The sequence below is a fragment of the Chiloscyllium plagiosum genome, unplaced genomic scaffold, assembly GCF_037043375.1.
Source record: "Chiloscyllium plagiosum isolate Xiang-an unplaced genomic scaffold, Cpla_swu_hap1 HiC_scaffold_45, whole genome shotgun sequence".
Lineage (NCBI taxonomy): Eukaryota > Metazoa > Chordata > Chondrichthyes > Orectolobiformes > Hemiscylliidae > Chiloscyllium > Chiloscyllium plagiosum.
In genome coordinates, this window is record NW_028270183.1 from 38321871 (window position 1) to 38349386 (window position 27516).

Genomic DNA, 27516 nt, shown 5'->3' on the forward strand with positions numbered 1-27516 from the left:
CATTAACTCATTCCTTCCTCACAGTGCATCAAGAAAAGGAGAGGCAGGGATGAGAAATGGAGTGGAGGGAATGTTCAGATAGTGCAGGGTGCAGAGGAGATTTTTTTCTTTATTCTTTCTTGGGACATGGGTGTCACTGGTATGGCCAGCATTTGTTGCCCTAGCCCTAATTATCATAGAACAGAATCTCTACAATGCAGAAAGAGGCCATTCAGCTCATCAAGTCCACACTGACCCTCTGAACAGCATCCCATCCAGAGCAAGCCCCGGACCCAATCCCCATAACCCCACATTTGCCATGGTTAATCCACGTAGCCTGCATACGCTACAGGTAATTTAGCATGACCGATCCACCTAACCTGCACATCTTCGGACTTTTATCTTTAAACAATCCATAAATTATCCTCAAATACAGTGGCTTTTGGGGCCAGTTAAGAGTAACTCTCATTGATGAGTGTCTGGAGTCACATGTAGGCCAGAACAGGTAAGGATGGCAGATTTCCTTCCCCAAAGGACATTAAAGAACTATATTTTCATGGTCATCATCTCAAGCCGGGCTATATATTCCAGATTTATTAATTGAAATGAAATTCTACCACAGTAATACTGGAATTTGAACCTATTTTTCCAATGCTTTTGCTTGGACCACGAGACTAGTGACTTTGCCACAGTGCTAGCTTCCCCCAGCAAAATGGCTCCATGGATGAGGGATTCTAGCAGTGGATTTGGGGAGATTCTCCACAGAGTGAAGGAGATTGGTGACAGGTTTAGGTAAGGTGGATAAGGAAAAGCTGTTCCCATTGGCTGATGGTAAGAATTTGGAAATTCAGATTAAAGACTTTTGGCAGAAGATGCCAAGGAGAAGTTTGAGGAAGATCCTTTCTCAATAGGAAATGCCTGGTATTGGCCTGGAAGCTGATTACTCAGAAGGTAATGGAGATGAAGATAGTTAGCAGTTTCAACAGGAAATTGAATAACCACTTGAGGTAAGTAAACCTGCAGGACTATCGGGATTGAATAGGGAAGTAGAGTTGACTGGATTACTCTACAGAGACCATCATGGACTCATGGACCAAATTACCTCCTTATGTCTCTATGATGGAATCAATCATAGAATCCCTACAGTGTGGCAGCAGGCCACTCAGCCTATCAAATCCACACAGACCCTCTGATGAGCATCCCACCCTACAACACTGCATTTCCCATGGCTAATCCACCTAGCCTGCAAATCCCTGGATACTATGGTCATTTTAGCATGGCCAATCCACCTCACTTGCACATCTTTGGACTGTGGGAGGAAACTGGAGCACCTGGAGGAAATCCACACAGACATGGGGAGAATGTGCAAACTCCACACAGTTGCTCAGGAGTGGAATTGAGCCCGGGTCATTGGCACTGTGAGGCACTGAGCCACTCTTCCACCCTAGGCGTGGATGAAATGAAAGCAAGAGGAGGAATCTGGGAAATGGAATGAAGGAAATAAGATGTTATTGACACCAACAGCATGGTAGTGAATTAAATTTCATCATACACCCCAGAACCTTACCAGAAGATGAGGAAGCAATTCTCCAAGTGTGCAGCCAACATTCTTTCTTCAAACCATACCACCAAAACCACACTAATGGTCTTTCATCTTATTGTTGTTCAAGGGACAATCATGGTGTAGAACGACTGGTATTGTCCCCAATTACTGCCCAGCATCCCAAGAATAGTTATCAGAGGAATCTCCAAATAATATGGTGCCAGGGTAATTAAAGTGTTTTAATCTCTGAGGAGACAGACAGAGTGATCCAGTGCCCAGCAGGTAACCAGCATCTCTATCACAGCTCACAGAAAAACCAGGAGCAGCACAAAGCCAAGTCAGATCCACCAAACTCTACACGTTAGTGAACAAAAAACTGGATGTAGAAATCCAAAACAACAAGAGATCAATGGAGAAACTTAGCAGTTCTGGCAGCATCTGTAGAGTGAAGAATCATTGGACCCAAAATGTTAACTCTGCTTTCTCTCCACAGATGCTGCCAGACCTGCTGAGTTTCTGAACATTCCTAATGAAGGGCTTATGCCCGAAATGTCGTTTCTCCTGCTCCTTGGATGCTGCCTGACCTGTTCTGCTTTTCCATCACCACACTTTTCGACTCTGTTGAATTTCTCAGACAATTTCTATTTTTGTCTACAGATCAGTGACTGCTCATCTGGCTATCACCGTGCTTTGTGATGCTTGTAATAAACTATATCTGTAAAAATACAACACCATGCCCCCGTTATTGCTGTTGTGTGTTATTGGAAGAGTTGTTTGCTGCTAAACTGAGGAACTGATTTGTGAGGGCAAAAACACGTGGAGCAGGACATAACCAAGTATAGAGATCAACCAATGTAAATCAGACAGAAAACTTGAAGAGTAAAATTCTCAAGATGAAAAGAGGAAAGAGAATGATGATTGCCGGGGTTCATGTAGGCTTGAGGTCCTGGCAAAGAGTAGGGTTGGTAAATACAGAGGAATGTAGGGGAGTCATGTACATAGATTTGAGCATATTGAGGGAGGAGTTAGCAATGTATGAAGGATCTTATCCTTCATGAATAGAGGTATTGAGAACAAAAGCAGAGATAGTATACTTTATAAAGTTGTAAATAGCTTGATAAATGAAATAAATCTCCAGTTAGGTCACAACTACAGCTTTGTGTCCAGTTCTGATCATGCACTTTAGGAACAAATTGTGCTCGTTGAGGTGGTGCAAAGGGAATTGATCAAGTTGTCCAAGAGGGTCTTTAACTCCGAGGTTAGTTTGAATAAACTGGATTGTTCTTGAAAGAATGAAGGTTGAGGGGAGATTTGATTGAGGTGCACAAGATGATGCTAGGTTCAGATAACCTAGACCAAAGAAACGTGTTCCCATTAGCTGATGCCACAAGGTCCTAGGGGACACAAATTTGAGATTCTGGACAAGAAATGTATATGGGGTTGAGGGAGGCAGGAGGGTATGAGGAAGAATTTATTTTATGCAGCAAGTGATAATGATCTGGAACACTTTGCCTGTGAGGGCAGTGGAAATAAAAATGAGTAATGGATTCAAAAGGATATTGAATGGGCACACAAGGGGAATAAGCTTGAGAGCTATAAGGGTATACTGGGACAGGGAAATTTGTTGGTTTAATGGATAGAATGCTGACATGAACTCAATGGACAGAACAGCCTCCTCCTGTGCCATAATAACTCTGTGACCCCATGAAATTGAATAATGAGTCTTGATTTCAACACAGTAAGGATGTGGGGAAGGCAATGACCTGTTAAATGGGATGTTTTATAGCTTGGGAGGATTGAATGCAGAATTTTGCAACAGATAACAATGTATACTATCTACAAGATGCACTGCAGTAATGCAACAAGCTCCTTTAACAGCATCTTTCAAAGCCATGACCACCGTCATGCAGAAGGACAAGAGCAGCAGACACTTGGGGCTAGCACTCGGTGCAGGCTGGATGGACCAAAGGGTATTTTAGGCACTGTATGACCACCACCAGCAAGTTCCCCTCCAAGCCACACACCATCCTGATTTGGAAATACATTCCTATTCTTTCAGTGTCACTGGATCAAACCCTGGAAACTCCTTTCCTTGCAGCATTGTGGAATTATTGACAGCATATGGATTGTGACGCTTTCTCACAGGCTACGGGTGACAATTAATGTCGGGTCAGCCAGTGATGTCAACATCCCGTGGACAAATTAATAAACAAACCAAAAGAATGATGGCAACAATAGGAAGGCAGGGGGGCGGGAGGCACTGATATTCTGCGCTCTAATTCATAATCCTAAAGTCACTTACATAACTTGTCACTTGAACAGGGATTGGAAGAAGTTTCTCACAATAAATGTTAAACCTCGCTTCCAGAGGAATTTCAAAAATGCTGCAATAATTTTGTTGTCATGTGGGCCATCTGTATGCCGTCAGATTACCTGCACTTTTAGAGTTTTCAATTAATTCCCTCTATCCCAGACAGAATTGGCTCGTTGCTAGTTGAGCTGACTATAATACAAGATGCAACAAACAGAGTCTGTAGTGAGAAGGGGTGTTGCAGCCAGTTTAACTATTGTAGCCCACCTTGACTAGAGGTTTGGCAAGTGCAGCTGTGACCAGAGGCAATAGCAGCTCCCTGAGATGGAGCTTTAAAAGTTGGAATTTCTGGCTTCCAGACATGAAAAGCCTGTTTGTTCTCCCACGGGAGGAAGTTAAATTCTGGGAGTAGAAGAACACAGCGCGCTCAGGGAGTTGCCATGGTGATTGCATGGGCCCTTCGCAATCTCAGACAGCTGAAGCATGCGAGTCTGTCACAATCTATACCACAAAGACGTTATTTCAGAACTTCAAAGGCTGCTTTTTCACATCAGAATCTCTTTGATGCAGTTCCATCAAGAAAACTTCAGAAAGCCTTGCTATCAGGGTGGATGGTCATGGTAACTATACCTGGTGAAAAGCCCAGTGAATTTCAGTGCAGTAATCATTGTCTCCTATGTTCATACGCCCCCAGTCTGCAATCTCTGCTTTCCCTGAAATTATTCCAAGGAACTAGTGGAACTTGCAGGAAATACCAAGTGGAAGCTTCTTTATCAATGAGTGTACTGACTCCTTCACCAAACCCACCACTTCTGACAGCTCCTGCTACAGGTGACACATGCACACACTACAATGAAAACAGATAAGTATATTACAAACATGCATGATTATATTGTGGTCATACAGATGGATCAGTAATCCAGGGGCCTTTGCTAGAAATCTGTACAATATGAATTCAAATCCTGCCATGGTGACTGAAGATTTTGGATTCAATTGTATTTGTCATAATTCAGTTGGGAAGAATCCAATAATCGAGCCCCACTATTCCACAAAATGTCACAGATTTGTGACCAACCAATTAAGCCACAATTGACTGCCCGCTCAGGACAAATGTAATTCATACCAAGTCTCATCATTAACAGGAAATAACTAATTATTGAAAACAAACCTATACTTTAACAAATGACAAAAAAAATTGAATACTAATTTACCACTGTGCAACTTAAACTATTCTCTGACTACCTATCCCATACACATTTTCATTCATAAGACATACAAAATGGATGGCTGGACACTAACATAATAGGTGAAAAAATATAGATAGGGAAAAAACTTCTGTAGAACAAAAGTCCTTAACATAGGTGGAAAATTATTTCTCACATTTCTTTTGATTTAAGCAATGACAACACAATGTCATCTATACAGCAATGGTGAATCTTCAATTTGATTGGGTAGACTAGGATTCTTTCTTGGTAAAAACAATGACTGCAGATGCTGGAAACCAGATTCTGGATCAATGGTGCTGGAAGAGCACAGCAGTTCAGGCAGCATCGAGGAGCTTCAGCAAAATTGACGTTTCGGGCAAAAGCCCTTCATCAGGAATAAAGGCAGAGAGCCTGAAGCGTGGAGAGATAAGCTAGAGGAGGGTGGGGGTGGGGAGAGAGTAGCATAGAGTACAATGGGTAAGTGGGGGAGGAGATGAAGGTGATAGGTCAGGGAGGAGAGGGTGGAGTGGATAGGTGGAAAAGGAGCTAGGCAGGTCGGACAAGTCCGGACAAGTCAAGGGGACTGGAAGTTTGAAACTAGGATGAGGTGGGGGAAGGGGAAATGAGGAAGCTGTTGAAGTCCACATTGATGCCCTGGGGTTGAAGTGTTCCGAGGCGGAAGATGAGGCGTTCTTCCTCCAGGCGTCTGGCGGTGAGGGAGCGGCGGTGAAGGAGGCCCAGGACCTCCATGTCCTTGGCAGAGTGGGAGGGGGAGTTGAAATGTTGGGCCACGGGGCGGTTTGATTGATTGGTGCGGGTGTCTCGGAGATGTTCCCTAAAGCGCTCTGCTAGGAGGCGCCCAGTCTCCCCAATGTAGAGGAGACCGCATCGGGAGCAACGGATACAATAAATGATATTAGTGGATGTTGGGTAATGATATTACCTAATGATATTAGGTAAAATTGGATGGATATGGAAGGCTCCTTTAGGGCCTTGGATAGAGATGAGGGAGGAGGTGTGGGCACAGGTTTTACAGTTCCTGCGGTGGCAGGGGAAAGTGCCAGGATGTGAGGGTGGGTCGTAGGAGGGCGTGGACGTGACCAGGTAGTCACGGAGGGAATGGTCTTTGCGGAAGGCGGAAAGGGGTGGGGAGGGAAATATATCCCTGGTGGTGGGGTCTTTTTGGAGGTGGCGGAAATGTCGGCGGATGATTTGGTTTATGCGGAGGTTTGTAGGGTGGAAGGTGAGCACCAGGGGCGTTCTGTCCTTGTTACGGGTGGAGAGGTGGGGTCTGAGGGCGGAGTTGCGGGATGTGGATGAGATGCGTTGGAGGGCATCTTTAACCACGTGGGAAGGGAAATTGCGGTCTCTAAAGAAGTAGGCCATCTGGTGAGTTCTGTGGTGGAACTGGTCCTCCTGGTAGCAGATACGGCGGAGGCGGAGGAATTGGGAATACGGGATGGCATTTTTGCAAGAGATAGGTTGGGAAGAGGTGTAATCCAGGTAGCTGTGGGAGTCGGTGGGTTTGTAAAAAATGTCAGTGTCAAGTCGGTTGTCACTAATGGAGATGGAGAGGTCCAGGAAGGGGAGGGAGGTGTCAGAGATGGCCCAGGTAAATTTAAGGTCAGGGTGGAATGTGTTGGTGAAGTTGATGAATTTCTTCACCTCCCCGTGTCTGCGTGGGTTTCCTCCGGGTGCTCCGGTTTCTTCCCACCATCCAAAGATGTGCAGGGTCAGGTGAATTGGCCATACTAAATTGCCTGTAGTGTTAGGTAAGGGGTAAATGTAGGGGTACGGGTGGGTTTTCGCTTCGGCGGGTCGGTGTGGACTTGTTGGGCCGGTAGGCCTGTTTCCACACTGTAATCTAATCTAATCTAATCTAATCTCGCGAGAGCACGAGGTGGCACTGAACTTATCTCTACCTACCTCGACACTGTCCTATCCCCCCCCTAGTCCAGGAACTCCTCACGCCCTCCACCTCCTCCAAGACTTCCGTTTCCCCGGCCCCCAACGCCTCATCTTCACCATGGATATCCAATCACTCTACACCTCCATTCGCCATGACCAGGGCCTCCAAGCCCTCCGTTTTTTCCTCTCCAGACATCCCCAACAGTACCCTTCCACCGACACTCTCATTCGTTTGGCCGAACTGGTCCTCACCCTTAACAATTTCTCCTTTGAATCCTCCCACTTCCTCCAGACCAAAGGGGTAGCCATGGGCACACGTATGGGCCCCAGCTATGCCTGTCTCTTTTTTGGCTAGGTAGAACAGTTGATCTTCCGTAATTACACCGGCACCACTCCCCATCTCTTCCTCCGCTACATTGATGACTGCATTGGCGCCACCTCGTGCTCTCGCGAGGAGGTTAAGCAATTCATCAACTTCACCAACACATTCCACCCTGACCTTAAATTTACCTGGACCATCTCTGACACCTCCCTCCCCTTCCTGGACCTCTCCATCTCCATTAGTGACAACCGACTTGACACTGACATTTTTTACAAACCCACTGACTCCCACAGCTACCTGGATTACACCTCTTCCCAACCTATCTCTTGCAAAAATGCCATCCCGTATTCCCAATTCCTCCGCCTCCGCCGTATCTGCTACCAGGAGGAGCAGTTCCACCATAGAACACACCAGATGGCCTCTTTCTTTAGAGACCGCAATTTCCCTTCCCACGTGGTTAAAGATGCCCTCCAACGCATCTCATCCACATCCCGTACCTCCGCCCTCAGACCCCACCTCTCCAACCGTAACAAGGACAGAACGCCCCTGGTGTTCACCTTCCAACCTACAAACCTCCGCATAAACCAAATCATCCGCCGACATTTCCGCCACCTCCAAAAAGACCCCACCACCAGGGATATATTTCCCTCCCCACCCCTTTCCGCCTTCCGCAAAGACCGTTCCCTCCGTGACTACCTGGTCAGGTCCACGCCCCCCTACGACCCACCCTCACATCCTGGCACTTTCCCCTGCCACCGCAGGAACTGTAAAACCTGTGCCCACACCTCCTCCCTCACCTCTATCCAAGGCCCTAAAGGAGCCTTCCATATCCATCAAAATTTTACCTGCACATCCACTAATATCATTTATTGTATCTGTTGCTCCCGATGAAGTCTCCTCTACATTGGAGAGACTGGGCGCCTCCTAGAAGAGCGCTTTAGGGAACATCTCCGAGACACCCGCACCAATCAACCAAACCGCCCCGTGGCCCAACATTTCAACTCCCCCTCCCACTCTGCCAAGGACATGGAGGTCCTGGGCCTCCTTCACCGCCGCTCCCTCACCGCCAGACGCCTGGAGGAAGAACGCCTCATCTTCCGCCTCGGAACACTTCAACCCCAGGGCATCAATGTGGACTTCAACAGCTTCCTCATTTCCCCTTCCCCCACCTCATCCTAGTTTCAAACTCCCAGTCCCCTTGACTTGTCCGGACTTGTCCGACCTGCCTAGCTCCTTTTCCACCTATCCACTCCACCCTCTCCTCCCTGACCTATCACCTTCATCTCCTCCCCCACTCACCCATTGTACTCTCTCCCCACCCCCACCCTCCCCTAGCTTATCTCTCCACGCTTCAGGCTCTCCGCCTTTATTCCTGATGAAGGACCTTTGCCCGAAATGTCGATTTTGCTGAAGCTCCTCGATGCTGCCTGAACTGCTGTGCTCTTCCAGCACCATTGATCCAGAATCTAGGATTCTTTCTTATTCTTTCTTTTGTGTTACTAGGTTGTTTTTCTTTCCACTCAACCAGAGAGAAGGGGAAGAAAGATTTTTCCTGTTTGCACATTCCTAGATGCATTGCGCTCATGGGTCTGCATCAAATATTCCATTGGTCATCAATGGGAAGCTCTTTTCCAACATAAAGACTCCAGGTGGTGATGCATCTCATAACATATCCATCTCATTGCTCCAAAAAGTAGCAAAGGGCAGAATCTTAAAGGAGTCTGAGCAGTGTAGGCAATGGTGAAATCAGGCAACAAAGCATCTGGCAAAGTTCATTTCAAGGTCAAGATTTCACATTGTTTCTTAAGTGTGGTACCATCAGTTGGACCCAATGTGGGTAATTTACATCAGAAGATATGTGGATTTGGGTCATACTGGAAATAGAATTATGAACATATTGCAACAGGAACTCAAACAGCCTTAAACTTGAACTTCACCTTCCAATTTAAATATAGGTTCGATTCCCACGTCGGGCCACTGTCTGTGCGGAGTTTACACATTCTCCCTGTGTCTGCGTGGGTTTCGTTCGGGTGCTCCAGTTTCCTCCCACAATCCAAAGATGTGCAGATCAGGTGAATTAGCCGTGCTAAATTGCCATTAGTGTAAGGTGCATTTGTCAGGGGTAAATGTAGGGGAATAGATTAGATTAGATTAGATTAGATTACTTACAATGTGGAAACAGGCCCTTCGGCCCAACAAGTCCACACCGCCCCGCTGAAGCGCAACCCACCCATACCCCTACCCCTACATGTACATTTACATTTACCCCTTACCTAACACTACGGGCAATTTAGCATGGCCAATTCACCTGACCCTGCACATCTTTGGACTGTGGGAGGAAACCGGAGCACCCGGAGGAAACCCACACAGACACGAGGATAACGTGCAAACTCCACACAGTCAGTCGCCTGAGGCGGGTATTGAACCCGGGTCTCTGGCGCTGTGAGGCAGCAGTGCTAACCACTGTGCCACCGTGCCGCCCGTAGGTTTGAGTGGGTTACTCTTCAGAGGGTCAGTATGGACTTGCTGGGTCAAATAGCAAGTTTCCGCACTGTAGGGAATCTAATCAAACTTGAGGAAAAAGTTGAGTCAGGTGAACTATCCAGTGAAGATGCCAGATAGAAAAAAAGGCATTGGGTACATCATGTGAACATGTTGAATCCATATTATATTAGAAAGAAAGAACTGGAGAAACAGGTGTTAGTTGCTGCTCCGCAGAGTGAGAAATCAAATCTAGATGATGTGGAATCTGATGTGCCTCAAAATAGATTGAAAAATGAAGAAGTCGTTGAGGACTGGAATAAGTTAGTAAACTATCTGTCTCAGGAGCATAGAATGCAGTTGAAAGATTTGTTACTGCAGTATAAGGACATTTGTAAGAATCAGATGGGGAGAATCAATGCTGTTGTACATGAGGTAGACATAGAGAATACTTCATCCCTCTTGGCGTAATTCTTTCAAAGCTAAATAGGTCCCAAAGGAGGTGGAGGCCATGCTCAACGAGGATACCATTGGAGCAAGTGGAGTTCCCAAACTGGACGGAACTCAATGATTCTGCATGGATTATCGGAAGGTAAATGCTGTTACAAAATTGGAATCATATCCAATTCCTAGATTGGAGGACTGTATAGAGAAAGTCGGACAAGCCAGTTACATCACCAAGTTGGATTTACTGCATGTTACTGGCAAGTATCTTTATCAGAAACAGCGAAAGAAATGGGCTGTATCAATTTAAAGTAGTGCCCTTTGGAGTGAAGAACACCCCTGTAACATTCCAAAGACTCAGAAACAGAGTTTTGGCTGGGTTAACAAATTGTGCAGTCAAATTGGACGATGTAGTGATCTTTAGTAAGTCCTGGAAAGATCACAAGGTACAGTCGGCAGAGCTCTTTGAATAACTACGATAAGCAAAACTGGTAATAAATTTAAACAAAACTGAACTTGCGAAAGCAGAGGTGACGTTCTTGGGACGTAACATCGGTCATGGAAGGTTGACTCGACGGAATGCAAAGATGAAGGCCATCGAGGAATTTCCGTGACAAACCTCAAAGAAAGAGGTGCTTTGATTCTTCAGACTCAGCCGATTCTAATGGAAGTTTGTTCCAAACTTCAGCAGTGTAGTGGCACCATTAACCAATTTGCTGAAGAAGAACAAAAAGTTTCAGTGGACAGAACCATGCCAGGAGATATTTGACCATTTGAAAGCAATATTAACCACCAAACCAGTTTTAGCTATACCAAACTTTTCAAAACCTTTTAAAGTTGCGATCAATGCTAGTGACATAGGATTTGGAGCTGTACTGCTACAGGAGGATGAGGATGGGATTGAACTGCCAGTTGGTTATTTTTTGAAGAAACCCAAAGTCCACCAGAGGAAATATTCCACAATCGAAAAGAATGTAATCGTAGATGCATTATCATGAGTTTAACTGATAAAGTATACATAAGATACATCTATCTAATGTTATGTATGTGTATGGAAAGATGTTAAGGTGAACTTCGATTAAAGCTGTTGAATGTTATGGTAATGTGTTTAAAGAATAGAAAAAAGTGAAGCCATCTTTTCATTATGATGGTTCATTTTTTTCTTTAAAGGGGAAGGTGTTATGAAGATGTTGTAGTATTATACCTTTACGAGAGTGGAAAAGCTAGCAAGGATTTTGAGAAGTACACAGAGTACTGGAAAATTTAAAATGTAACATTTGGTCGGACAGCTAGATTAGCTGTGTTGCTTGCATACAAAACAAATTTTAATTCAGCCAATCAGTTTACATTATGCCCCAAGATACCAAACTCCAACCAAGTTTGAATTTAGTATTTTGACAATATTAAAACCAATGAAATGATCCAATGCTGTGGGGTATAAATAGCAGACATTTTGGAACAGTTAGCTAGAGTGGCAAAGAGCAGCTGTGAGAACTGCCAAGCACCAATAACTAGAGAGAGACTGCTTGCAGAAATATCTGCTCTCTTAAAGGTACCTTTATCTATCAACAACCTGTGAAACAGAATCCCTAAGAAGAAAAGAAGACAGAGGAAAATACAGAGGACACTTGACAAACTGATTGGTTTTGAAACATGATTTTATTTGGTAAATTGTAATCGGGACTTTTTTTATTGGACCTGTATTGTAGAAGGGAAACTAAAAGATAGGTTAGAGAAAGGAGTTGTAAATAGTAATTAGTTTATTATTCTCTGTTAGACTTTAAAAAAAAAGGTGTTAATTTTTACTTTAAATTCGCATTTGGCATAGTTCTTTGCCTCTCAAATTTTAACAGAATACAGCACGTGTTAAATAATTTCTGTGTTGCTGGTTTAAATTAATAGGAGGGATTTACCCCATGTCATAACACTGTCTCCTCTGATTTTAGCACAGTTCCTTTTCTAATCCATACGTGCAGGTTTTTCACACAAAGTCAGTCAGTTAAAAGGTTGTGAGAAGTGTAAGTACCATCAGGTAAGTACCTTTTCAGTGCCACTTGTTGGTTAAGAGAACCAACGTGTTTTACACAGGTCCAACAACTAAACTGGAGAAACCCTTCTGCCTCACATACCCCCAATCTCCAATGGCACCAACTTCAAACACCAACCCAAATCTAACCCCCATCCCAATATTCATGGATTATTCTCTGTATGCAACTATATTTCAACTCACCAACCCTCCTCTGATTTGGTTTCAATTCTCCTGCAATCTCTCTCCTATCCTGTGATTACGCCCAACCCTTCTAATCACATTCTGCAAACATCAATCCATGCCAACAAACTCCACACAAGCCTACAAAAGGCAACAAAACGTATCTACTTCTGGGGTATGATTTTTTTTTTCATCGGGTGGGCAGCCGACCCCATTAATCATGCTGACCTCTGCTTAAGAGAAAACATACATAGTTTGGAACTACATTACAATTTCCTGAATATAATCCCCTGCCTCTGCTCCAGAACTACACTCATGTTATAATGGAGACAATATTCCATCTGGGCTTGAATTTATAAACCTTTCGCAGAATATCTATCACTTTTGTTACCTCAGTTATACAGCTGGAGATTCTACATGGGCATCAGCCTGGGCAAGAGTTGAAAAATGTCGTGCTGGAAAAACACAGCAGGCCAGGCAGCATCCAAGGAGCAGGAGCATCGACGTTTAGGGCATAAGCCCTTCTTCAGGAATCAGTCTGGGCAAAGCAGGCTAACAGAAAGAGTATCACGTGGTTAAATTTACTCATGGGAGATCTCCAACAGTGGACACCTCACCTTGCACCCCTTCTGACATTAAAACCTCAAAATGACAAGTTGCAAAAAAATGAATGCCAAAAGTTCTCTGGGTCTTGGTGGCCTGTATAGAGTCATCAACTTCTGAAGATTTCATTGAATTTTCCCTCCACCGTGAACAGAATTGGTCTCCTAATCTTTCCTTAGAGAAGCCATCATTGCATTAGAAGCAATTCCAAAAGGTTCACTTTTGGAATGATTGTTGGGAGCAAGAGGCAATTATAAGGAATTTACAGGTTGGACCTGTGTCAGTTGAAGTTTACAAGGATGAGAGGTAATCTTCTGGAAATGTGAATACCTTGGGGGTCTCGACAAAATGGATGCTAAAAGGTTGTTTCCCTTTCTGGGGAAATGAGGAGCATCATCTAAAAGTAAAGTAGTCCTGTTTAAGATGAAGATGAGGAGATTTAATTTTTCTCAGTGGGTTTGTTAATGCTTTAAGAGAATGTAGTTGGCAGTATGTATTATAAGCACACTGTGATTATGTGCTTTGACCAGTTGGTTCCTGTGGGAATTCTGAACTATCTTGTTTCTCTGGGTATTAGGTGCCTACACTTGCACTCTTTGAGGCTGTTCTGTTTTTATAGGGTGCTGCTATTTAATCCCTAGCATTCTGAGTTTATCCTTATCCTAGAGAAAGGCTGTCTTGCTTTCTATCACTTTTAATTTGCATTTGTGTATGTATTTTACTGAATACAGCTCCCAAATACAGTGTTTTACCTCTGCTCTATTACAGGCATCTCCCTGGATTCTCATGTGATCCTCTTTATGCCACTCTGCTGATGTCAGGGTAAAATCATTAGTTATATCATCTCCATTTGCATAGTCATGCCCCATGATTCCTCTGAGTCTGAGAAACTTTCTTCCCCAGAGAGTAGTGGACTCAGGATCACTGAATATTTTTAAGGCAAAGTTACATTGTTCTTTGCCAAACAAAGGAATCGAAGGTTGTCAGGGTTCAAGCATAAACGTGAAGTTAAGATTTCAATCAAGTCAGCCATGACCTTTTTGAATGGCAGACCAGACTCAGGGTGTGAGGCCTGAGTGGCCTATTAATTCATACACTCTTATGTGCCCTTTCCCACATCAATCAAATAACAAACACCTTCTCACACAACTGGATGATTCTTGATTGCTGATCAAACAATTTTCCCAAAATATATGAATAATAAACAAAGTGTTCAAAGAAAATAAATATAACTATATTTTGTAATGTTCCAATGCTTTCTCTCCAGGGTTATGTTCCGAATATCCTGGAGATTTCAGAGCAACCCTGGAGGAACTGGTATCCCTAAGTCCAGGACACCTTAATAAAGACCAACATTTCAGGCAGTTGTGTTTGAACTTGTAGACTGCTAATCCCAGGGAACCATCCATGACACAGTTAGTCGTGGCATCTTAGTTCTCTGAATTGCAATAATAAAAATGGGGTGGCACGGTGGCTCAGTGGTTAGCACTGCTGCCTCACAGCACCAGGGCCCCGGGTTCGATTCCAGCCTTGGGTGACTGTTTGTGTAGAGTTTGCACGTTCTCCCTGTGCCTGCATGGGCTTGCTGCGGTTTCCTCCCACAGTCCAAAGATGTGCAGGTTAGGTGAATTGGCCATGCCAAATTGCCCTTAGTGTTAGGTGCATTAGTCAGGGGTACATATGGGCAAGGTGGGTTACTCTTCAGAGGGTTGGTATGGACTTGTTTCCATATTGTAGGTCATCTAATCTAAAAAAAAGATTGAGAACTTATTTCTTTCATGGGATGTGGCAGGACCATAAATTACGAATTGATCTTGAACTGAGTGGCTTGCCAGGCCACTTAGAGGGTTATTAAGCATATTGCTGTAGGTCTGGAGTCACAAGTAGGCCAGATCAGGAATGATGCTAGATTTCCTTTGACAGAGGGTGTTCCTCTTCCCCTCACTCCTCCTGTCTGCATTTCACAGGGATCGTTCCTTCATCGACCACTTACACCACCCCGCTTCCGATGTAACTGCAGAAGGTGCAACACCTGCCCCTTTCCCTCTTCCCTGCTCACCATCCAAAGGCCTAAACAGTCTTTCAAGTGAAGCAGCATTTCATCTGTACCTCCTCCCATCTTGTGTATTGTATTTGCTGCACCCAATGTGGTCTACTGTATTGGAGAAACCAAATGCAGACTTGGTGACATCATTGCGGAACACCTCCAGTCTGTGCACAAATATGAACCCGACCTTACTGTTGCCGGTCATTTTAACACTGTGTCCTGCTTGCATATCCACGTGTCTATCCTGGCATGATGCAGTGTTTCAATTAATCACAGCACAAAGTGGAGAAACAACATCTCATCTTTAGACTGGGTAATTTAAAGCCTTCTGGACTTAATATTGAGTTCAACACCTTTACATTGCGCATCAACTCCCACTCCTTCCCTTTTTTTTAGCTTTCCTGGCTACATTCTCTATCACCATGTACTCTCTCCCCTCCTCCCACTCCAGTGGGACTGTCTGTTCTTTCAAGTCTGGACGTTACACACACCATTGTTCTCACTTTCTAATTACTTAATCTGAACTATTAACATCTTTTCTCTCCACTCTACACCCCACCATCCCCACACATCCTCCCCAACCATTTCATAAATGCTGCCCCTCTACCATCCACACTTCTCATCAGCTCTGATGAAGAGTCATCCAGACTCAAAATGTTAGCTTGCTCTCTCTCCACAGATGCTGCCTGATCTGCTGCAATAGCCAGCATTTGTTGTTTTCAGTGACTTGGGGATGGACTTCTGAGACAATTGAAAATAATCATCATATTCCAAATTTATTAACGCTATTATCTGCTCATGATGGGAATTGAATCCATCTCTCCAGAGCTACAACCCAAAGTGTCTGGATAACTAGTCCAGTGATATTACCACTACATTACCATCCCTCATTTTTCTATCTGTGTAAAACACAGTGGTAGTACTGATTTTTACTTCATACATTAGGAAACTAAAAAGTCAGAGTTTCCAATATGGGCTGCTAAACTGAAACACTGGTTCACCTGCATTTAAGTAGCTGGTGCTATTTTGGTAAAGGAATTGAAGCCAGTGTTAGGAATGGCCAACTGGATGCTTACAAGACCAAGACCAAGACATCTCTCCTTTTCTAGTCCTCCCCAATCAACAGCTGTAGTTCTGCATGTCAGAACCTGTACCCCGGTGCCTGAGCCATCCCAGAATCTGCCACAAACAGCTAGCCAGCACAAATCAATTCTGCATGTACTTTGGAATTTTAGGGGCTTTGTCTCATGTTGTGTTCGGTAAGACATGCCTTCCCAACTCTACCAGAATTGTCAGGGGCAAGAAGGCTTGTGGTTGGACTTCCTACCTTGCTGCTAATTCAGTCCCTTAATTGGGTATTTAATGACTTTTAAGGGGCCTCACCCTGTTATCAGTATATAAATCAGGATGGGCAGGTGGCATGCCAGCAGGTATACATGTATGGAGCACTGATTGGGTTTTCATTTGGGGAGGGTGTATCTCATTCAGAAGCATTCATTTCCTGATCAAAGATTGTGACATTGGGATGAGGGGGTGTTGCTGAGATCGACTCTATTCCTTTTGCTGCTGACCCCCTCATATCTCTCGCCCTGTAATGTCCACCTTGTGAAAGCTCCCCCACACCATTATTTAGCCATAGCTTGGGGCACTCCTCTATCCTGGACCTCCAGTTGGTGTCATTCTAGAAGTAGCCAGTTAACCAGCAGATCTCTGTAGGCACTATACTTGGTGGAGAGAGGGTCCTTGATCTTTTGCAAAGCTCATTGATTCCTACTAATCTCCCAGACGAGACCATGTGGGACCCTCACTGGAATTCCAGTTAGCGAGCAAGACCCCAACTTCTGCATAAAGCCCAGACTGCTGCATGAAAATTGTGTTTAACCAGCACTTCAGCTGTTAAAGCTACACATTTCTTGTTCGACACATTGAGGCAATTCAAATTATGATAATCAGGAAAGATTGCATGCTAATTCCAGACATTGAAACAGGCTTGTCTTGTTAACATTACATCTACTTACTAGTATCTGTTTTCACAGTCATCAATTTAACACTTCGAATAGCTCATTGGGTTGGGCTCTGCACTGTTTCACATCCCTGGGGCCAGTTTCACATTCAAATTTTGAGTGTTTCAATCAGCAGTTCTGAAGCTTTTTTTTTGCTTGAAGAGCACCTTCAAATGGAGCAGAGATCATGGAAAACTTCCGATAACTTAAAAAATCTCTAGGCTCAGTTCCATACCGCTTTCTGTTCCAGCTGCTTTTAGCTACTCCTGCAGGAGACCTGCTAATCCCAACATGCAACACTTGACGTTTCATAACCACCAAATTTCCCAAAGCAATTTGCAATCAATAATATATACTTTGAAATCTTGGAATTGCAGAAGCTAATTTATGCACATCAAATTCCCACGAACTACAATAGGATCCTGAGAAGGAAACTGTTTTTCTTCTGTTGGTTTCAAATTGATTGATTAAGCTGGGAAGTTCACAATGAATGTTTCCCATGGAGGGTCGGCTTCTGATCTAAATTTCATCCTGACAGCATATTTCAGAACTCAAAGAGATCATCCAGCAATATGCATGAGTATGTAAGGGAGACAAAGTGTATGTGAGTGCGTAATAAAGACTTTGAGTGAGTGTGGAAATTTGCGTGAATGCGTGTGGAAGAGTTTTGTGTGAGAGAGTTGGAGTGTGTATGAGTTTGACAGTACACGTGTATTTGTGCATTGAGAGTTTGTGTGTTGAGTTGGATTGTGTTCATTCATGAGAGTTTGTTTGCGTAGTCATCTGTGAGAGTTTATGTGTACGTGAGAATTTGTGTGTGAGAAAGTTTTTAGGTGAGAGTGTGAATTTTAGTTTCTCTATGAGAGTTTCAGTGCATGTATGGGTTTGAGAGTGTGGGAGAGTTTATGTGTGAGAGTTTAAGTGTGTGAATGAGTTCATGTGCTGATAGTTTGAGTGCATGAGACAGTGTGTGTGAGTTTCAGGACACGTGTGTACTGCTTTGGTCAGAGTCTAAGAGTTGTGCATGATGCTGAACACTATAACTAATTAGTAGATATCCCCAGTTTAGTCCTCATAATGGAGAAAAGCTTAATGCTGAAGCAGCTGAAGTTGGTTGGGCCTAGGATACTACACTGAGGAACCTGTACAGAGATGTCTTAAATGATTGACCTTCAACAGCCATAATCATCTTCTTTTGTGCTAGTTTTACCTTCAAACTATAGAGAGCTTCTTATCCAGGGATGAACTACATTTTTGTTTGTTATATGCAATTTGTGCCATAGGAGCTAGCACTCAGTAACATTCTAACATTCATGGGACAGTTACATTTGGGTATTACAAAGTATTAGTTGCATTCAAAAGTACTAGCAATTAGGAAAGGACTTGTTCCAAAATTTGCAACAGGTTCCAGGGTCACAATAACTTGGAGACAGAATCAAGAGAGAGAAACAGAAGCAAGGTTGATGTTAACTGTGGTGGAGACTTAGGATCACTTGCTTTGTGCAGTTAGAACTCAGCAATGAATTCTATGAATCAGCAGTTGCATAATTAATATTATAATTGGGGACACAATGAAAAGTCAAGAACAGTTAGATACTTTCATTCAAACAGAACTCACGAAGAAAGTTTGAAGTCTGTAGGTTATCTAAGTGTTGGAGTTAGGGCTCAGCATAAGTCCTGGGAACTATGTGTGTGCAGAGCAAGCCAAGTACTACTAATAGTTTAGTGCAGTTGTCACTAAGGATGAAGGAAACCCACAAACAACATTTGCTTTATGCAACTGAATCAGATTAGAGCTGAAGAAACAAATCCAGATCAGTACTAGTTTGGTGAAGTTGGCTGTCTGTGATAAAGCTGGAGTTGTGCCTGTGAGCAAGTTCTAATGTGCATTTTTCAGAATCCAATAGGGCATAGAGCCAGGAAAGGAGGGAAAAATACCAGCAAGTGTGAGATGGTCCACAATGGAGCAATCTCTGAGGGGGTTTCGAGGCCAAATCGACAAAAGTAAAGCATTGTAATCCATTGACAGGTTTTAGTGAGATTTGGTGACCCACATTGTCAATAATGTCTGGGAGGAGCTGCTGAGAAATCCATAGAATTATGTTAATTACTTTTGCTGCTTGATGTGTTCTGTGGGGTGTTCAACCATAGTTTATCATTTTTTCATATTGCCTTGTGTTAATTTTGAAATGTTGGAACATGTCATATCAACCTTGGCAAAGTGTAAACTTTTTCTGTCAATAATCTTTGTATGTTTGTTGAGTAAGTTTAAATCAGAATAAACTCAATATTCTTTATTGACTAAAAAAAACCTGGCCGAATTGCTTCAAATACTAAACCAGATAAACTCTACAGTTTAATTCTAAATAAGTGATTAAAATTAAATGAATTGATGCACCCTTACAATGCCAGTCATAACATCCCATTCTGAGGAAAGGTCACTCAACCCAAAACGTTAACTCTGATTTCTCTCCACAGATGTTGCCAGACCTACATCCCACTTACGTCCCATTGAACGTGACAGGACATAATGTTTTCACTCATTTGGTAGCCTCTTGGTCTGTTAAAAGCATTTCTTAAAATCTAATGGAAGGGTTAAAATGAAACGTGGTGCATAAATAGAATATGGCTCAAGGAAGAATTAATTAGCTTTTTTGGTGAAGATCTGAATTCAGGTCCTGGATTTTGTTTTAAAGGATCAAAAACATTGGACAACAGGATGGATTTACTTTTTTTGTAGAATGTGAAGACTGTTTAAAGTAGATTTTTTTTAATGTTGTGGATTGTCTCAGCTGCTATGGTACAATTTGTCACAGCTGTCAAAATGTGAGCAGTTTTTTCAGAGCAGGATATTGGATCTTTACTATTGAATTGAATTTTGCTAGGGGCCCTTGATGTCACTTTTGGTGTCTTGATTTCAAGGGCAGTCACTCTCACCTTAGTTCTGTAGTTCAGCTGTTTTGTCTATCTTGGGCAAAGCTTGTAATGAGCTCTGAGGCCACGCAGTCCTAGTGGAGCCCAAACTGGTGAGTAGGTTATTGCTGCATCTGGTGAGATCTGACAGTCTCGCCCCCAGGATGTTAATCTTTGAAAGAGAAATGCCTTAATTGAATCTTACAGCTGGAAAGATAAAAAATAGTTTTATTTTAAAAACATCATCTCTCACCCACCATTCAAACCAAATGCTGTGATTATTTCCTCATAGCAGTACTCAATCCTGTTCAGTCAACATCTACACCTCTGTTCTTTCAAAGGTTACAGGGGGAGTGTAGGTGTGTGGAGAGCAGTTCCTTCCCTGATCAATGTCTCCCCTTTTCATGAGGCCCAGGAAGAAGCATATAACTCAGGGATCAGCTAGAAAAACATGGATCAGGGACCAAATACGGATTCTTTTTGATATGCTTTGGGCTGCCTCGAACTGGCTAAACCAACACAACGTAAACATTGATTTGCTGTTAAATAAGATATGGAAAGCATGTTAAGATCCTTTACAGAAGACGCTGTATTGAGAGCTGGATGCATTTCCTCGTTAAAAAAAAATACCATTATGCAGTAATGATGACCTTAAAACAAAATCTGCCTTTGCTGCAGGCAACTCAAGGCTCAGAGTTGATCCACTTCTAATTGCTTTTTGATGACACTTAGACATGAACTTACAATCCGTTGTATATTTCTGCCAGATGAATTATACAGGACATTAGTGGAACTGGAGACAAATCTGCTGTTTTGAAAGACAAGCGATTGTGGTAATTGGGTCTGCATTTTGAAAGAAGGTGTTAATAAAGGAGCTGTTAGGATGATATTGCTGTGGTTCAGTTGCTCGAAAAAGAACAACATTGTGCACAGCTGAAACCTTCTTCAAGCCCTGTTTTGTGCCAGGTCATCCGGGGGTGATGTCCGGAAGCAATTCACATGTAGGCTCATGAAAATCAGGAAGGCTTTCAGCACTATCCAACCCCCCTATAAAAGAAACTAATTAAAAATGTCAAAATCAATAGGTAGATTTTTATTGTAAAAGGATATTAAGTAATCAGGTATAAATTGATTATGATATGATTGTGCTGTATTTGATACAATTAAGTTGCAGAAGTAGTTTGAAGGATTAGATGGATTTCTTTCATCCCTGTAAATCTGGGCTCAAAACGTTTATTCCACACCAAACTGTGAAGAATGCCTCCGATGTTTCTTGTTACGCCTTGATACAGTGATAATGAAACCAATCGACCACAGCACAGTGACACCTAAGACCTTGAGCTGAAGTTTCAGACTCTGTTAATGTTCGGACGCGATCGGGTACATGATCTGAAAATATTGGTCCTGGCCAGCATGCTGCTTCCGAGATCCCATTCCTAGCATCCGGGCCTCTTGAGGGAAGGCAGGCTTGGGGCCAGCAGGGCAGCCCGCCCTCTCATGCTGAGACGGGACAGTCAAGAAGGAGAAGTTCCATTTGGCCTCTGGTTCCCAACACAATGGATGGCAGGTGAGGCAAGGTGGGGTAATGTTCCGGGAAGGCGTCACACCCACCTACCTGGTTTGGGGTGCAGCCAATACTCACCTTGTAGAGGGGCTCCCACCCCGCTCACCTGCCTGCATTGTTGCCGCCCAACTTCTATCTCAATTTATCAAAATGTTGGTGAGAGGGCATCTCCATGTTGAGATGCCCCAGCAGTTACTAACCCTTTATATAACAGCCATCTACCCTCCTCCAATTGGTCCTCCAGCATCAAGAACCTGCCTGTCACCCTCAATTGGTTGGGAAACCGTCTCCATGACAGTTAAGCAGGTGCCTCATTCAAACTCCCATAGAGGACTGTTTCCCCTCACCTTCCTGAAAACAGTCTCAACTGGTTCCTGCACTGAAGCAAGAATTTAACTGTCAGTTCCCTTGGTGGAATTTGCCGGCAGTTTCATATTTCAAAATTGAGAACATAAAAGAAATATCAAGGATTTGTTACCGTTTACAGTAAGGTGGTAGACATTCAACACCTCATCCCTCCTGCACCATTCTTTGTTTGTGTGTCTGGGTCACTAAGAAACAAGTTTTAGAATTTTCCAATGTTTGTAATTGGCCAGTGGGTTAGGATGAAAACAATGAACTAATCACCTGTCCTTCCATTGCTAAGGGATCCGATGCTTATTCAACTTATCATTTCAGTGTACATTTAAATGTGCAAGAAAGGCAAGGTGGGAGAAGAGATTACACCTAGTCCACCTCATAATGACCAAAACATTATGACCAGACACACCCAACTGTCAGCAGCCACAAGATTTCCAAGGAGAGGCAGAGAAAAGAAAACCCAAGTTACCATCAAAAACTCCCAAAGTATGACCTGCTGAAGATTTTGGGTACGTCTGACAGGAGCATTTTAAGAACCAGTTGGATTACTCAAGACTGTAAAAAAGGACTGGACACAAAAGCCAAGCAAATGAATTAACTTGGGTCATGGTTGATCTGGATTTCAACACCAATTATCCACCTCTGATCCATATCATTTGATTCCTTTACTGGACAACAGCCTAGCAATCTCAGTCCAAAATGTTCCAATTGTCCAGCATCTTCCACAACCAATCTGGGGAGAGAATTCCAAATTTCCACTACCCTTTATGTAAGAAGTTCACTCAGTGAGTTCCTTAGTTGACTCCTATTAAATGGCCAACTCTAATTTTATTTTTGGTCTCGCTCCCATGGGATATCAGTGTTGCTCATAAAGGCAGCATTTGCCACCCATCATTAATTCCCCCCTGAGGTAAGTGGCTGTCTGGAATATTTATATCGGGGAGGTGATGACCTAGTGGTATTATCACTAGACTATTAATGCAGAAACTCATAATATTCTGAGCAGATGGTAGAATTTGAATTCAATAAAAAAATGTAGAATTAAGACTCTACTGATGACGGAGAAGCTATTGTCGATTGTCAGAAAATTTATCTGGTTCACTAAGGTCCTTCAGGGAAGGAAATCTGTCATCCTCGTCTGGTCTGGTCTGCATGTGACTCCAGAACCATAGCAATGCAATTGACTCAATTGCCCTCTGAAATTGTCTGGTAAGCCATTCAGTTGTACCAATTGCTACAAAGTCTTAAAGAATCTAGGATTCTCAATGATACAAATTATTCCCCATGCCCCTGTTCCTTTGAAATGCTTTGGTAGAGGGAATAAAAAATGGAATAAATAAGTTGTTGAGATGTGAGAATTCATTGCAGCTCAATAAACTAAAGAATACACCTAAATAGAGTCCTCATATTTCTGCAGCCTTGTGGAGTCCACATTCCACATTGAAGTGGGAGGTTGCAGAAGGTTGCTCCTCAATTTCTGGCAGCATTTCAGACCCAGACTTCTGAATCGTTGGCCTCCCAGTACACAGGGTGGGTAGGCAAATTGGAGGACCTCCTTGTGGGACTATCCTGGGTCTGGCCAAGGTCTGGGCAGTGAGCAAGTTGTGGTGGTCAATCAGCTTGACTGGCTGTCTTTCTGCCGTGGTTATGTCTGTGTCTGGGTCCCTGAGAAGGATTGCATTGGTGTACTTGAGGCTTCATTTCAGTGCATGTTTAAGGAGTGGATCCTGAGGTAATTTGTTAAACTGATGAATTGCCTTAACTCAAAAGAATACATACCCTTGTAGGATGTTCTACGTCTCTCATGCCTTGTGAAATAGTTCTGTAGTCTTCATTCTTGTTTACCTTCACGTAGAGAATGAGGAGAATTTAAAATATTCCTAACTTTCACATTTTGAAATTCTTTACAGAGTACTCAACCAATCAGCAAGAAGGGTATTGCCATCAGAACTTACTTCAATGGGCCTCTCTGAACTCTAAGAAGGTCATAAAAACAAAGGAGCTTATCTTTTACATTCTGTTTGTTCATACTTGATAGTTTTATAGTGTGTTTATTACAAGGCAATATATCAAATTCCTCTTCAGCATCCGTGCTGCATTAATGATGTGCAGCTATTGCAGTCAACTGGCTGGAGTGTGTAGATAGGTCTAGTCTGTGTGATACACAACTCCAGCAATGTCCCAGAGTGTGTCTATCCCTCAATGAACATTTAGTTTTTGTTCTGTCTTGCTTGTCTTCTTCTTTCCTGACTATGATTTCATGGTCCTTGCCCTGCTATCTCACATCTGAATGTCACTTCCCACTGGTGATTAGTCAGGCAATGAGTGAGGGGGGTATATTGAAGCCTTCTCCGAGTTAACGTTTCCTAGTCCAGGATGCTCTTATCCTACAAATTCCTCAGTGAGGACCTGGAAGAGAAGCTGATCTGACATAGACAACCCTTTCCTGAGTCATCAACACCTGTTGACTGAAGGAGTCATGTCTGGCACAGAAAGATGCCATTTGGCCCACCTATGTCAGCTCTTTATTGAAAAGTCCTGGCAGTACTACCCTCCTGCCCTGTAGCCCTGCAAGCTCCCATCCAATTTCTTTTTACCAGAATTGATTTATTCATCCACTTCCACTGCCATCTGGGAAGTAAGTTCCCATTACCTTAAAGAGTAAAACTGAAACATCAGAAAGACCATTTTTCAGTGAAGGACTAAAGTCTCCAAGAGATGACTGTTAGGGACCTTTACAGTGGAATATTTTTTCAATCTAAAGGGATCAAAGGGTATGGGGAGGAAGAGGGAACAGCTTATTAAGTTGAATGCTTCTATTTTCTATGTTTAAGGCACTTTTCCCTCCAATTGAGAAAAGACTAGGCCTTCTACTGATTCTCCAAAGACTGCCATCACCTTTCTATTGTCCCTCAATCCACAGCAGTAGCACTAAAAGGGACATTGATGAACTTAGAGTCATAGAGTCATAGAGATGTACAGCACAGAAACAGACCCTTCGATTCAACTCATCCATGCTGACCAGATACCCCAATCCAATCTAGTCCGACCTGCCAGCACCTGGCTCATATCCCTCCAAACCCTTCCTATTCATATACCCATCCAGATGCCTTTTAAATGTTGCAATTGTACCAGCCTCCACCACTTCCTCTGGCAGTTCATTCCATACACATACCACCCTCTGTGTGAAAAGGTTGCCTCTTAGGTCTCTTTTATATCTTTCCCCTCTCATCCTAAACCTATGCCCTCTAGTTCTGGGCTCCCCCACCTCAGGGAAAAAACTTTGTCTATTTATCCTATCCATGCCCCTCATACTTTTGTAAACCTCTATAAGGTCACCCCTCAGCCTCCGATGCTCCAGGAAAAATAGCTGTAGCCTATTCAACCTCTCCCTATAGCTCAAATCCTCCAACCTTGGCAACATCCTTGTAAATCTTTTCTGAACCCTTTCAAGTTCAACATCATTCCAATAGAAAGGAGACCAGAATTGTAAGCAATATTCCAACAGTGGCCCAAGCAATGTCCTGTACAGCCGCAACATGACCTCCCAACCCCTGTACTCAATACTCTGACTAATAAAGGAAGCAAACCAAATGTCTTGTTCATGATCCTATCCACCTGCGACTCCACTTTCAAGGAGCTATGAACCTGTACTCCAAGGTCTCTTTGTTCAGCAACACTCCCTAGGACCTTAGCATTAGGTGTATAAGTCCTGCTAAGATTTGCTTTCCCAAAATGCAGCACCTCCCATTTATCTAAATTAAACTCCATCTGCCACTTCTCAGCCCACTGGCCCATCTGATCAAGATCCTGTTGTAATCTGAGATAACCTTCTTCGCTGTCCACTACACCTCCAATTTTGGTGTCATCTGCAAATTTACTAACTATACTTCTTATGCTCACATGCATATCATTTATATAAATTATGAAAAGTAGTGGACCCAGCACCGATCCTTGTGACACTCCACTGGTCACAGGACTCAAATCTGAAAAACCCTTTGTCTTCTATCTTTGAGCCAGTTGTGTACCCAAATGATGAGTTCTTCCTGTATTCCATGAGATCTAACCTTGCTCACTAGTCTTCCCATGGGGAACCTTGTCAAATGCCTTACGAAGTCTAAATAGATCTTATCTACCGCTCTGCCCTCAATCCTTTGTTACTTCTTCAAAAAACTTAATCCCCAAGTTTGCGAGACATGATTTCCCATGCATGACTGTCCATAATCAGTCTTTGCCTTTCCAAATACATGTACATCCTGTCCCTCAGGATTCCCTCCAACAACTTACCCACCGTCTACGTCAGGCTCACTGGTCTATAGTTCCCTAGTTTGTCCTTACCATCTTTCTTAAGCAGTGGCACCACATTAGTCAACCTCCAGTCTTCTAGCACCTCACCTGTGACTATCAATGATACAAATATCTCAGTAAGATGCCCAGCAAACACTTCCCTAGCTTCCCACAGAGTTCTAATCAGGTCCTGGGGATTTATCCATGTTTCAGCATTTCAAGATATCCAGTACTTCCTCCTCTGTAATATGGACATTTTTCAAGACGTCACTATCTATTTCCCTGCATTCTTTCTCTTCCTTGTCTTTTTCCACAGTAAATAGCAATGCAAAATACTCATATCTTGTATCTCCCCCATCTCCTGTGGCTCCACACAAAGGCCGCCTTGCTGAACTTTGAAGGGCCCTATTCTCTCCCTAGTTACCCTTTTGTTCTTAATGTATTTGTAAAAACCCTTTGAATTCTCCTTAACTCTATTTGCCAAAGCTATCTCATGTCCCCTTTTTGCCCTCATGATTTCTCTTTTAAGAGCCTTTATACTCTTCTAAGGATTCACTCGATCTATCCCGTCTATACCTGACATATGCTTCCTTCTTTTTCTTAACCAAACCCTCAATTTCTTTAGTCATCCAGCATTCCCCATACCTACCAGTCTTTCCTTTCATCCTGACAGGAATATACTCTTGCTATCTCATTTCTGAAGGCTTCCCATTTTCCAGCCATCCCTTTCTCTGTGAACATCTGCCCCCAATCAGCTTTTGAAAATTCTTGCCTTATACTGTCAAAATTGGCCTTCCTCTAATTTTGGAACTGGTCTACTTTTAGATCTGGTCTATCCTTTTCCATCAATATTTTAAAACTAATAGAATTATGGCCGCTGGCCCCAAAGTGCTCCCTCACTGACACCTCAATCACCTACCCTGCTTTATTTCCCAAGAGTAGATCAGGTTTTCCACCTTCTCTAGTAGGTACATCCACATACTGAATCAGAAAATTGTCTTGTACACACTTAACAAATTCCTCTCCATCTAAACCCTTCACACTGTGGCAGTCCCAGTCCATGTTTGGAAAGTTAAAATCCTCTACCATAACTACCCTATTATTCTTATAGATAACTGAGATCTCCTTACAAATTTGTTCTGCAATTTCCCTCTGACTACTGGGGGGTCCATAATACAATCCCAATAAGGTGATCATTCCTTTCTTATTTTTCAGTTCCACCAAATAACTTTCCTGGATGTACTTCCAGGAATATCCTCCCTCAGTACAGCTGTCCCTTATCAAAACACCACTTCCCCTCCTCTCTTGTCTCCCTTTCTATCCTTCCTGTAGTATTT

The 27516-nt window shown here is 43.1% G+C and overlaps 1 long non-coding RNA gene across 2 annotated transcripts in view; it reads right to left on the bottom strand.

Annotated features, from left to right (window-relative positions):
- The window catches only part of LOC148136480 (uncharacterized), a 150898-nt gene that overhangs the window by 67200 nt on the left and 56182 nt on the right, over nt 1-27516 (bottom strand). The window contains exons 2-3 of one of the 2 annotated variants that reach the window (XR_015754416.1): nt 23672-23737; nt 19993-20140 (exon numbers count right to left, since the gene is read on the bottom strand). This is a non-coding gene — a long non-coding RNA (uncharacterized LOC148136480). Of the gene's footprint in view, nt 1-19992; nt 20176-23671; nt 23738-27516 lie in introns of both variants that reach the window. The other variant, XR_015754417.1, reaches the window with a different exon arrangement.